The sequence below is a fragment of the Dromiciops gliroides genome, chromosome 2 (assembly GCF_019393635.1).
Source record: "Dromiciops gliroides isolate mDroGli1 chromosome 2, mDroGli1.pri, whole genome shotgun sequence".
Taxonomy (NCBI): domain Eukaryota; kingdom Metazoa; phylum Chordata; class Mammalia; order Microbiotheria; family Microbiotheriidae; genus Dromiciops; species Dromiciops gliroides.
In genome coordinates this window covers 45,100,942-45,114,866 of record NC_057862.1, presented here as the reverse complement: position 1 = coordinate 45,114,866, position 13,925 = coordinate 45,100,942, and positions in this window count along the sequence as shown.

Genomic DNA, 13,925 nt, shown 5'->3' with positions numbered 1-13,925 from the left:
TGTTTGTAAGATGTAGCATTTTAAATAGTTCAATTAAGTTCATTTCAATTATTAAGTACCTATGATGGGCAGAGTAGTGTACTAGGTTTGGGAATTACAAAGATGTTAAACAATACAATAAGGGAAGCAAGATGGCATGGTGGAAAGAGCAGTAATCCTTGAGTCAGGAAGACCCGAGTTAAAATCTGACCTTATACGCTTACTATCTCTATGACCCTGGGCAAGTAATTTAACCCTGTTTGCCTCAGTTTCCTCATCTGTGAAATGAACTGGAGAAGGAAATGACAAACCAGTCCAGTATCTCTGCTGAGAAAACCCCAAATGGGGTTAGGAAGAGTCAGACACAACTGAAACAATTGAGTGTACACATAAACAATTATAATCCTTGCCCTCAAGGAAGCCACTATGGTGAGTGTCTTGGAGAAGAGGAAATAATTTCAGAGGCTGGAGGGGTTGGTTATATACTCATTCCCCAACATTTAGCAGATGATTATGTGATGTGTTACCTCTGTATCATTGGAATGTAAAAGCAGAGCCCAACTCATAACTTTGGGCATTAAGTAGGGTTCATCGAAAGACATGGCACAGCTGGCCAAGTCCAAAGAAGATAGAGAAAGGTACTAGCATGTGACTGCCATTAATGTTCTTCCTAAGCCTGTGATGAGTCTTCACATCTCATTAGCTTCCTTATCTGTAGAAGTCAGCATCAAATCCCTTAGCAGCTGTGATTTTCAGTATCAGGGCATCTTCAGCAGAAGAAAATTTGAGGATAGGTGCTGTTCTTTCTGTAGAAAAAAAAAGATGTGTTTCCATGATGACTTATTAATGAACTTCCAGTTTTTGAGCTAATCTTGAAAATCTAGGGAGCACTGATTGGTCAGGGTATTTTTGGCTGAGCTGATAGACAGTCTTTTCTGAACTCATGATTGGTCTTTTGCCAAGGCTGGTCCTGGCACAAATTCATATCCTCAGCAATCTTAGACATTGGTGGCTGTTATCAGTATGGGAGGCCTGTCATCAGACAGTTTCTCATAATTAAGGGAAGGATGACATTCTTGAGAGGTGACTGTTATCTTAGGGTGGGAGGCCTAGCCAGCACAGGTGCCAATAATGATCCTGAGGGTGTCCTTGGGAAAAACTACCATGATTTTCGACAGGGAGGAGGGGCAAAGCCCAGTAAGTTTCTTCAAAAAAGTTATAAGCAATTAAAAAAAAATAACAGTTGAACTTTCCAAAGGCCAATTAAGAGGTTACAAATAGTTTTGGTCTACTTCAAAGAAAGGTATTAAATTAACATGCCATCAGAAAGGGTGGTAATACACTGTACTTAATGCAAATATTTCTTCTACTTGGGAAGGGATATCTCAAAATCAGGGTTGAACTGGAAGTTTTGTTATGAAATAAGTGAGAAATGGATCCAGTCCCACTCAAGGGCTTGGTCTGTCACTTAGCAATTCCATGCATCAATATCACCTTAAATTGTAGGGTGAGTTGTAACTGTCCAGAGGGATTGAGGAGTGCTGTAGTACTGTATGTAGTAAATGGATAGCAGGTCTCCACATCAGGAGGATTCAGGTTTGAATGCAGGCCCTGACCCTTCCTGGCTCAGTGACTCTGGGGAAGTGTCACAGACCATTTCCTATCCTCAATCCTAGAGGGAGTTTCCTCATTGAGTGTATGCTGCAGCAATGTGATGAAGTCCATGTGGAAAAAACAAACACCCCAAATTCCAGCAGCACCAAGAGACCTCTCTGAATGCAGACTTGTCCTCGAATTTAGTTTATTGTTGGCTCTGTACTGTTTATGAGGACTTAGTAGGACTAGGCGGGACTTCTATTTTAGAGACAGTGTGGGTCTGTGGAAAATGCACTGCTTTTGGAGTAGGAGGACCTGGGTTCAAATCCTATCTCTGATGTTCATTTTACATGGCAAATAGATATAGAACTCTATGAACTCTGAAGAACTAAAGATCAATATCACACACAGGACCATGGAGAGGTGCATGATGGGCAGAAACAAGCTGCAGTATGTAATCAATGAGGAATTCCAATAAAGAATAGAAGTAAATTAAATTATCAAGGAATTGTGTGACAGGAAGAGAAGAGGAGCTAGAGTGAGGGGTGATAGGTGTACTGATAAAACACTACATTGGAACAATCACAATGTCAAAAGAAAGGAAAGCTTCCATAGCTTGCTGGTAAACTCCCCTGTAATCAGCTTTAGGGAATTCATGGACAAAAATCACATGAGATAAACAGGCTTGGGTGACTTACAATCTGCATTACTGCAGGGAATTTTCAAATCCAGGAGATCACAGATTCATTTGCATTTTGAATATGAGAATATCATTAATTGCATTGAGCACCAGTATGTGAGATTGATAATCATTTAAAAAGTTTTATTATTATTTTTTCTTTTTTCTATCTGTCACTTTCTGATATACCTCCTCCTGGCCTCATAACAAAGAAAAACAAAAGCCTCTAATGATCTCACATTCTCTTTGATGGGGATAATTGCATGTCATCTACCACATACATTGGATGCAGCTTTATCTTCAAGGTCAGGGACAGGCTGGAGAGGAGAAAAGCCAGGGGAGGAGAATGTACCAATAGATATTATAATAGTTACTCATCAGAGAGTCAGGGATATTAGAGCAGTGACATTGTCACATGGACACAGCCTCTTCTATTTCACCATTCGCAGGTGGTGAAATATAAAGCAGGATTGGGTGGATGGGTGGGTTTCTACTACGTCTTCATTTTGGTCCCTGTGCCCATCATATGAGGCATTGTCTCTCTTTTCCAAGTTACACTGCCAGCTCTAGATCTCGGTAAAATTGAATGCTGAGCCCTCTCCAAGGGAACCCTGCCATTGCATATGTGGGCTTAGCTAGAAATAACTAACAACACCCAATCCTGATCTGGTGTCTGTCTATCATCATGGAGGAATAGTCTGTGAGAAGCTAAAATCTTATAGAAAGTAAAAAAGAATTAACCCTTCCTTGCCACAGTATTTTAAGTGTGTTGGGTAAAAATAAAAAATAAGAACTTGGTAAAAATCATCCACAGAAAATTGTCCAGCATTTGGCTTCTGTCATGCTGTCTGCTTGGGATATTGAAGGTCAGAAGGGATTTTGGAGACCGTCTGGGCCAAGGGTCTCATTTTATACATAAAGAAACTTATGCTGATATATGACATGCCCAAGGTTACCCAGCTAGTCAGTGACAGAACCAGGACTCTTGGGTTCCATAATCTTTTATTACTATTGAAATCCTCTTACATCAAGTCATTTTATTGAGGGAACCTTCCTTTTCTTCCCTCTCCTATGGTTAATAAAGCCCATTCAGTTGGCCACAGACCAAGAGTGAGAACTTTAAAAGATAGGCCTGTCTATGTAATTTATCGGTATCTCTTGGTTAATGTGTTTACTATATTATATGACCTGGCAAACCTCCATCTACATGATTATCTAGGTCATGTAGTGTTTTCAAGTGGAATTGCCAGGCAGGGAGGGGAAGAGTTCATTCCCCTTTAGCGGAGAAAGCTTTCCGACATTGCCCTGACAGGTAAAGCAGTCTGGGAGCACTTAGAGATCTTTTCTAACTGATAGCTGGATATAGGGGAGGGCATTTAAGGAATGAAGTCTTAAAAGGGTGCCAAGTCCCCATGAGAAATGACTTTTTAGGGAAGAGGAAACCTTCCTCACTTGATAGAAGTAACTGAATAGGAAAAAGTTTTCATGTAGATAAGTAGGACCCCATAGCCTGATGACTACGTGATTAAAAAGGAACAAACTTGGGACCCCTTGGATTATTATCATAGTATCTCACAGCTGAAAGGAACCTCAGAAACTATCTAGTTCAAACTGGACTCAAACAGAAATCCCCTTTGTGGCACTGATGTTATATAATCTAAGTTCTGACTTGTGGTAGCTACAACAAGGTGACAATGGAAGACAATATCATAAACAAATTATAAGACTCTTTGAATGTTTTCAAAAGTATTTAAACTAAAAGATGGTAGAATAGTGTGGTCAAATGGCTAGAGGGATGGACCTGGCATCAAGAAAGCTGAGTTCAAAGTCTGCCTCTTAATGTTCCTAGGTCTGTAGCCATCTCTGAGTCTCCACATGGACACAGAAGTCCCCTACTGTAAGAGCAAGAGTTGGGGAAGAGAGGACGATGGTGACCCAGCCATGGAGAAAGGAGGGAGAATGAGGTGGGGGTTGGTAGACCCCAGCCACCATAATTTGGATTGCGTGAACTTCAAAGGAAGAAAAGTTGCTGAGTGGAGGTAAGAGGAGCATCTCAAAGTCTGACAGTCAAAATCAAGAATATTCCAACTCCTTCTTTGGGACCAGGATGTGGGAAGTATGTGAGAGAAGGAAGTCCAGTGCTGGAGAGAATAGCTGGGGATGCAGTATTGTCAGAAGAGAGTCGGATATCTGTGAGAGCAAATGGATGTTAGGAGTGTGAGGGAAAGAGGCCCAGGGCTAAAAGGAGTTTGTTCATTATATAATGGGAATTCCAGAGGGCACCATGGAAGGAGTGGACAGAGTTTGAATGGGACATGGGTAGGCAAGGGTTGAAGCCAATGAGGATATGAGAGTAGAAGGAAGGGTGGTTGGAATAGTTTTCTCAATTTCTAAAGGGATAGGGAGAGAAAGAGAAGAAGGCTTAGAGGTAATATGTGATCACTGATACAATAATTTACAATATCTTTATACTATAATTTGAAGAGGGTAGTAGATAGACTGTGAAATTCATCATTATAGAGGGAGCTAGGCTGAGCCTGGGTCTGGGTTTGGCCAGGGCCTGCCTGCCGTGTGCATCTGTTCTTGCCCGGTGGAGGGTGGATGGTAGGGTGAGTAGTAAGTGCTGTTGAAGAAGTCTAGGAACAATGGAGGAGTACCATCATAAGACTCAGGAGGAAGGGGACCTCAGGGGCATCTAAAGGATAAGGTGGATGGGAGTAGGATATGCTGGTTGTTGTTGGTGGTGGTTGTTGTCCTTCATTCTCAAAGAGGACCAAAATGACACCACTATATTAGGGTCAAATTACAGCGTGTTCTATTGTGGATAATTAGACCAATAGGAGGTCAGAGGGCTCTCCCACTGGTCAGTTATATGTGATAGTTCATGTGAACATTTGGGGCAGATTCTCTAAATTCCCTAAATTTGTGCATCTTGTTTCTTTTGAACTACTTCAATTCTGCTTTGCTATTAGAGCCCAACACCTTCTCTGATGAGGACATGTCATGCTGGGTGGTACTATGAAAGTGTCTCCCATGTCATTGCAATCAGTCCCAAAGTTCTTTTTTTTTTTTTTTTAGTCCCAAAGTTCTTATGAGACACATTGAGAATGTCCTTGTATCTCTTTTTCAGACCACATGTGAGCACTTGCCTTGTGTAAGTTTTTCATAAAATAGGATGTTAGGCAACTGTAGGTTTGACATTTGAACGATGTGGCCAGCCCAATCGGAGTTGTGCTCTCTGTAGTACGGTTTGAAGGCTTGACAGTTTAGTTAGAGAAAGGACCTGTGTCTGCTACCTTATCCTTCCAGGTGATCTTCAGAATCTTCCTTAGGCAATTCAAATGGCAGTTTCCTGGTGTGGCTCTGGCATACAACAATGAGATCAGGACGATGGCTTTGTAGACCATCAGTAGGATATGCTACATTACTAATAAATAACTTGCACAGAAGTGGAATAAAATATATCATTTAGGACATTCATAACTGGAAAAGAAGATGAGCAGGTCACGTGGTAATAAAGAAGGATAATAAATAGACAGTCCAAATATTGTATTGATAGCTACAAAATTGCATAAGAAATAGAGGAAGGCATTCAATACAACAACTGGAGTATAAGGATTGCTTAGTATGAGAGGACCTGTAATCAGTTCCAGTGGAGGGAATGCCTATGTTGACAGAATCATGGATCCACAGAATTACTGAAGGAGGACAGCATTAACTTTCTTGGTTGGCACATCAAATCGGCTTAGAACCCTATGTGAATATATGTATTGTATAGTAATGGTAGGAATATACTTTATTATGATTCTAAGATCTATATATCATGCTTTTCAAAGTGTAAAATAATATTAACTCGGGAGGGATAGCTACTATGCTACATGATCTAAAGAAAATGTAATTGTCCAGTCAGTACATGGAGTGAATCTAAAAAAAATTTTTACCAGAGAAATGCAAAATGATTTATTTAAGTTAACAATCAACTGTAGAAGTACAGGATGGCTATAGCAGTTCACCTAAGACTTAGGGTTCCCATATGTCCAATAGGAGCCACTTGTGTGATAGAGCATCCCCAGAGCTGGTGCTTACTTAGGTTGCATTAGTAGAAGTTTAATGACTAGGTATAAGGTAGTAATATTCACTTTACTTTCAGGACTGGTTAGAAGATACCTAGAATATTGTATTCAGTTCCAGGCAGCGGGGATACTCACATTGGAATGTGTCCAGGGGAGGGATAGTGAACAATCTGGAAACCACCTTATATGAAGAATTATTGAAGAAGCTAAGAATGGTCAGCCTCTAAAAGAGAAGACATAGGACTCCCATGAGAATTATCTTCAACTATTTGAAGGGCCACAATCTGGAAATTAGATTTATTCTGTGGGACTCAAGAGAATGAAACTAGGACCAATGGTTAGAAATTAATTTTGGGGGGCAGCTTGGTGGCACAGTGGATAAAGCACTGGCCCTGGATTCAGGAGTACCTCAGTTCAAATCTGGCCTCAGACACTTGACACTTCCTAGCTGTGTGATCCTGGCCAAGTCACTTAACCCCCATGGCCCTGCAAAAAAAAAAGAGAAAAGAAATTAATTTTGGCAAATTTTTGCTCAATATAAGAAGCACTTTCTAAAAACGAAGTTGTCCAAAATGTTTTGACAAGAAATTTGGGCAAGATGTTTTGACTTTATGATGCAGAGAGCTCTCTATCTCTAGGTGTATTCAAGTAGATATTTGATAATCATCTCCCAGGGATGTTGGATGGGAGCCTCTTACATTAGGTGGAAGGTCAGGCTACATGATCTGTAAGTTTTTTCTTTTCTTCCTCTTGCTCTTCCTCCCATTCATCTTCCTCCTCCTATTTCTTTTCCTCTGCCTCCTCCTCCTCCTTCATTAGCATCATCTGAGGACAGTTGCCAGGTGGCTGGCAACCCTCTTTAAGATTTCTTCTATGATACTATAGGAGCAACCAGGTTGCACAGTGGATAGAGCACTGGCACTGAAGGTGAGGGGAAAGGAGTTAAAATCTGACTTCAGACACTAGTTGTGTGACCCTGGGCAAGTCACTTAAACCCAATTGCCCCAAACATCCTGGACAATTTCCAGTTGTTCTGATAAATATCTTGCTACTAGACCCAGATGACTCTGGAGGAGAGAGTGAGGTTGATGACTTTGTACAGCCCTCCCTCATTTAAAAATCCAGTTCACTGCAAGTCATTATATCACCTCCCGATGTAATGGTCTTCAAGAACAAAGGACAAACAATAACAAGATACTGTAAACTTTGAAGAACAGGAGATGATTATAATTGATAACCTTTATATTTATAAAGAACTTTACATATATCATCTCATTTATTGATATAAAGTTATGCTTCATATCCCTTCATATAATGAGAGGGGAGGAATTGGAGAGACAAATGCATATGTTAACTGGCACTTAGTCCTGTTTCTTTAGAAACATTTTTTGAATGACTTCATTTGTATAACCTAAAAAAGGGAAAGGAAGTAATACTTAGAGAGAAGCACTTTTGATAGTAGCAGGAGCTCATGAAATCACAGGATTTAGAGCTGAGAGGGACCTCAGGGAACTCTCCTCATTTTATTTTATTTATTTATTTTAATTTTTTTTCTCCTCATTTTAGAAGTGAAGGAATTGAGTCCCAGAGAAGTAGAGTGACTTGTCCAAAGTCATACGGGCAGCAAGTGGCAGGATATGAACTCAGGTCTTTTAACTTCAAATCCAGTGCTTGCTTTCCAGTGCAGTATACTACTTCATGCAATTAAGCTAGAGGACAGTGAATGCTGCAAATTTCATGAACTATGGACAGCATTTAATCCTTTAGTCTAGTCCCTCCATCTTATATCATATTTCTGATTTCTGTTTGATTCTGACTCCTGATCCAGACGCTACTCACTGTGTCTTGCCCCTTAGCTCAGCTAAGAGTTTGCTTGGCTACCAGCTCCAGTCCTGGATGACTGCACACTACTTTTGGTCCTTTTGATTGATGCTCTTCCTTGTTTCTTGTTGATTAATCCAAGAAGCTTCAGTTTGTGATCTTGGCACTAAGCCAGTGCTGAGGCTAACTCAAGATTTCCCTTCAGGCTTCTTTTTATTCTTTTCTTCATCCTCTATTACCACTTCACCTGAGTCTCTCCTTTCCTTCTTCTTTCCAGTGGAAGTAACCTAAATTAGTGCAACCTGAGATCCAAAGCTTTCCACCAAGATCTTTCACAAACTCTTTGGGAAAAACGGTTTTGGGTAAGTAAGTCAGTATTTTCTGCAACTTACCTAAGCCACCTTTTAGCATCCCTCTTTCATCTCCTGACACTTCTCTCTTGTTTCTTAGATTGCTTCTTAATTTCCACCGATCTTGTGCTGATTCTTGGCTTTGTGAAGTGGCTCCTGCCTCCCAGGTCTATGCTCCTGCACTGAAATATCCACCCCTCCCTTTTCTCTCTACCTCAGAGAAAATGTCTTCCTGGAGACCTTGGAGACTTCATTTAGCCTTTTCTGTGGAAGGCAGGCCATGATAAGTGGATGAATTCTCTTTACCCCTTCCCGTCCTTCTTTACTATTGCAAATGGAGTTCATGCAGGTCAGTATAAACAAGCATGGATTGAACAGGAAACCTTGAGCATTTGAAACCAAAATCACTAATTCATAAATGTAGAAGGACTCTTTATGGTAGAGATAGTAGAGTCTGGTAGAAAGCTTATTGAATTTTATTTTCTTCCTGCATAAAAGTAATTATATAGCCCTATTGATACTCTATAAAATATCATTATTATTTCCAATACGATTAGTGATTGCATCTAGCTGCTCTGTACCTCAAATAGAATGTAGTAGTGTTATCTACAAAAAGGGGCTAATAGGATAGCCCATCTATTTCAAAGGGATGCTCTGGAGATGAGTATAAATGATTTACAGCTCTTAGAAGACCCTAAAAAAGAATGAACTTTACTGATTATAAGAAATGGCCATGGCCCAGTTTTCTGCTGGTTTAGTGCAAGTTCAGAGAGCTGCATTTTTTTTGTTCAGCCCCTTTTCTCAAAGGAAACCTTCCTTCTATTTTGCAGATGAAATGATGTCGCTGGGAAGCTGTTGTTGCCCACTGGGTTGCTGGTAAGCCAGCTGTGCTTCTCTAAGCCATCAGTTTCCTAAGACTTTCTCATTAGCTTGAGTCCTGTAGAAAATTGGATTTTTTTCTGATTTAGAAATAATAAAGAAACTCATCTTGTGTGCTGTGGTAGATATCCGTAAGTGACACTCACTGAGCCTCAGGTGTCCTGGAAATTACCAGGCATTCTAACAGTTTGGCAGATGAAAGTGATTTATATTCTCTGTAGATTCTTCCACCATCAGTTAATTAAGTGACAGAAGGATCAGAAGGAATGAGGCTGTGAATCAGGAATCAAAGGCAACAGACTTTCCAAATATAGTCTTATCTTCAGGGTCAGAGAGACTTGGAGAGAATTTGACTTGTAAAAAGCCTGTAAAATCCATGTTTCTAGAATTGGCATCTGAACCCTAAATATTGGGTTCAATGGACTCTTAAGGATTACAGTCCTATTTTAATATCAATCTGACTCTTCCTCTGCTCCCATCTATCTCTAACCCTAACCCCAACCTCTCATTGCCAGAGTACCTTGTTTACAAACCATGGAAACACAACCATACTTCATGCAATAGGATGAGAATGGGGGACCTAACTGAATCTCCCTTGCTCATGCTCTGACTTAATGTTGCTCAAATTATTCTTTTTTCTTTTTTTTTTTGTGGGGCAATGAGAGTTAAATGACTTGCCCAGGGTCACACAGGTAGTAAGTGTCAAGTGTCTGAGGCTGGATTTGAACTCAGGTCCTCCTGAATCCAGAGCCGGTGCTTTATCCACTGTGCCACCTAGCTGTCCCTGTTCAAATTCTTGCAGAAAGGTAAAAGACACAAGGTAAATAAAAGGTAGGTACAAAGTAAAAGTCCTAGAGGCAAAGATATCACCATGTTATCCAGGAGCTTCAGGTCGATGGCTCTAGTAAGTGGTATACTGGGTTTACTGGGCAAGATGTTTTGGTTACCTTGTGAGGGATGAGTCACAGTCATTCAATGGTGACCTTGTGACTGTTTACATTTAGCAGTGCCCACTTGAAATGAAAAGGCGTTAGGGTTATTGGCATACCTAGCCTTGAATGTTAGTCCCTGGGAGAGTTTTATTCTTTTATAGAACCTAAGGGAAAGGAAAGAAAGAATGGAGAGAAGTTGGCACATGGATTCAAGAACAATAGGAATATAGAGAAAGTGAGGCTTAATGAGAAAAGTGAAGAGTTTCCTGGAAAAGTATCTCCAACTTGACTGGAACTCAACTTGGCGTTTAGCTTTATCCAAATTAGAATCAGGCAGAATTTCATCCGTCATCTAGACTAATCCTTACCTAAACAAGGATGCTCTCTACAACATTTTGGTAGCTCTCTAGGGAGGAGAAAGCTCACTATTTCCCAAAGCAACCCATTCTGTTCAGTCCCTTTTTTGATCTGGATGTTCTCATCTGCTTGTTCCCTTCTTGCTTTCCACCTATCCTGACTGTGCCTACTTTCATTCCAGAGAAATTTTGTTTAATTGACAATCCAGGGTATTAATGTTTTTAAAGTATAAATTCTCTGCCTAGTGCTCACATGAATCCACTGAAATCTATCAATATACTGGCAGCATTTTCTGGATCAGTCCTGGATCTTTAATAATAACTGCTGATATTTGTAATTGTATACAGCTAGGTTCCAATTAATGTGAATAATGACACCCCTGCAGTGATTGCATGTATTTGAGTTCTCCCTATTCAATGTTATAATTATGTAAAATATAATGATTTGTTCCAGCCCAGTGGAACTATGCAGTACAAATTTGAATAATGGGACTACTTCAGGGAGAATCTGTTATTGGTGCTAATAGGAACCTACTTGTAGAGTCAGAAAGAAGACTGCTCCAGAATCCTAGATTTGAAGTCAGAAGACCTTTGCTGCTAATTACCATCTATATCATCTTGGATAAATTATTTTGTACTCTTTTAATTTCCATTTCTTATGGGTTGATTGATCTGCAAAGTATGTAAATTGGATGAGATGACCTATAAGTTTTCTGTTTTGCTCTAAATTTATAACCGAATGACCTTGGAGATCCTCTAATCCAATATAGTATAGTTGAATGTACCTCTCTTGAAGGCAGAGACATTCTTACTTTTGTATTTGCATCTCAAGTACCTAGCGCACTCTCTTACACATAGTTGTTACTCAAGAAATGTTTTTTGATTGACTGATTTCAAAAGCACAAACCTTGGAATGAAAAAAAATCTGAGTTTGAGTCTTGGCTCTGCTACTTATGAGCCTGTGACCTTGGGTTAATCACTTGCCTTTCTGATCCTCAGTTTTCCCAAAGGTTAAATGGGGATGCTAGTACTGCACTCTCTCACAAGACTGTCATGAATAAAGTGTTAAGTAAACTGAAAGTAATATATAAATGTACGTGATTACTATTCAAGCCCCACCTTGGGCTTTCCAAAGCTCTTTTACTTCACAGCCATGAACCCACATCTCTTGAACCCCACAGAGTGAACAATTATCCATTCTTCCCCTCCCTCCGATAAAGAAGGAATCAGTTATATGAGTTTGTATTTCTCATGAGACATAGCCAATGGATTACAGGGCATTATATCAAGCAGGATTTTCAGATTCTCCTGCTCTGAAATTTTAGAACTACTTGTCTTGTTCATTTAGAGTTGATCTTGCTTGGGGATAGTGAATATGATTGAGAGGAAAAAGAACAGAATCACAAAATTTCAGAACTAGAAAGCACTCCAGAAGCCATCTGGTTCGACTTATTCCTGTATAGGAATCCCTTTTACCACAATCACAACAAATCACAATCTTCACTTGGAGAACTCTTGTGAGGAAAGGACCGCTTCCTAGGGCAGACTATTCCATTTTGGGACAACTCTATTTGTCAAGAATCTTTTCTTTATTTGGAGCAGGAATTGTTTTTTCTGCTACTTCCAACCATTGCTCCTACTTCTGTTCTCTGGGTCCAAGTAGTGCAAAGGGAACTTCTCTCCCATATAAGAGCCCTTCAATTAATTGAAGACATTAATTGTTTCCACTCTGATGATTCTCTTCCCCAGGCTAATGTTAAGGGCTAAAATTCTAGCTAAACTGTCTAAAATATTTAATGAGTGGTCGCCAATAAATTATAAGCTTTAGCAAGAGTTAGGCTTTTAAGCATTTATTAAGGAGAATAAGAATTTGGTAGAGAGAGAAAGACCTAGATTCCTGTCTATTAAAGGGAGAGCACATTTTAAGCTCCCTTTTCCGCCAGAGTCCCCAGGAAAGAGAGTGAGACCGAGCGCCAGTCTCTTCCTTCCTCCTCCCACTAGCCCGCGTCACTTCCTGACGCCCAAGAAAAGACTCCTAGTCTTGCCCTCAAAGACCTTCGCTTCATGGGCGGAACTCTTCTACAGTAAGTCTCCAGCAGGTGGCATCATTCCAATCATTACAGTTCCCCGCTTTGTTTCCTTAATGAAACAGTCAAAAATAACAGAATATAATAACCTATGCTAACTAACAATATGTTAATAACAATATAGAAAAGGGAGAGAGGGGCAATTTTTTGTCCTCATGAACCGACGCTTTGACATTGGTCTTGCAAAGGGAGGGCCTCTTTGATAAAGAAAGAAGAAAGGCCTAGATTCCTATCTATTAAAGGAAGAGCACATTTCTAGCTGCCTTCTCCACCAGCATCCCCAGGAAAAAAGTCCCAGACCGAGCGCCAGTCTCTTTCTTTTCTATATTGTTGTTCACATATTATTAGTTAGCAATAGTTATTATATTCTTTTTACTAGGAGTCTTTTCTTGGGCATCAGGAAGTGACGCGGGCTAGTGGGAGGAGGAAGGAAGAGACTGGCACTCAGTCTCACTCTCTTTCCTGGGGACTCTGGCGGAGAAGGGAGCTAAAAATGTGCTCTCCCTTTAATAGATAGGAATCTAGGCCTTTCTCTCTCTACCAAATTCTTATTCTCCTTAATAAATGCTTAAAAGTCTAACTTTTGCTAAAGCTTATAATTTATTGGCGACCACTCATTAAATATTTTAGACAGTTTAGCTAGAATTTTAGTCCTTAACAGATGGCGACCACGAGGCATCATTCCAATCGTTACACTAAATATCCTTAGGACCCAGTGAGCTTTGCAGAACCCATTCAGCCCCATGTTGTAATTAAAATAAAAGGACTATATCTCTGAGTCAAAACAAGCATCATTTTTTTTTTTTTTTGCAGAAAAATGAATCCTTCAAACAAGGACAGAAAAACTGAATGCCACTTTTGAGAATCCTTTTCTTCATACTGGTCCCTTCATTGTGAGAAAGTTGCTGGAAAAAAATTAGAGAAAGTGGGAAATGATTCCAGTAAAAAAAGAATTTTATGGTCTGTACTTTTCCATAACATTTATGGAAGCTTTGGATCTAGCAATGAGCCAAAATCTTTAAAAGGCGGCTTCTCTGAGACAAAGATGAGGGGCAGGAGGATTCCGGTTCCTTGGCCTTCCTGATTAATTGACTCTTAAGTTATCTTGAACTAGTCACTGAACTCTTGTGTTCTCCAGTTAGACCAGCTGTTCCTTTTGAAAAAGAGTAAGAC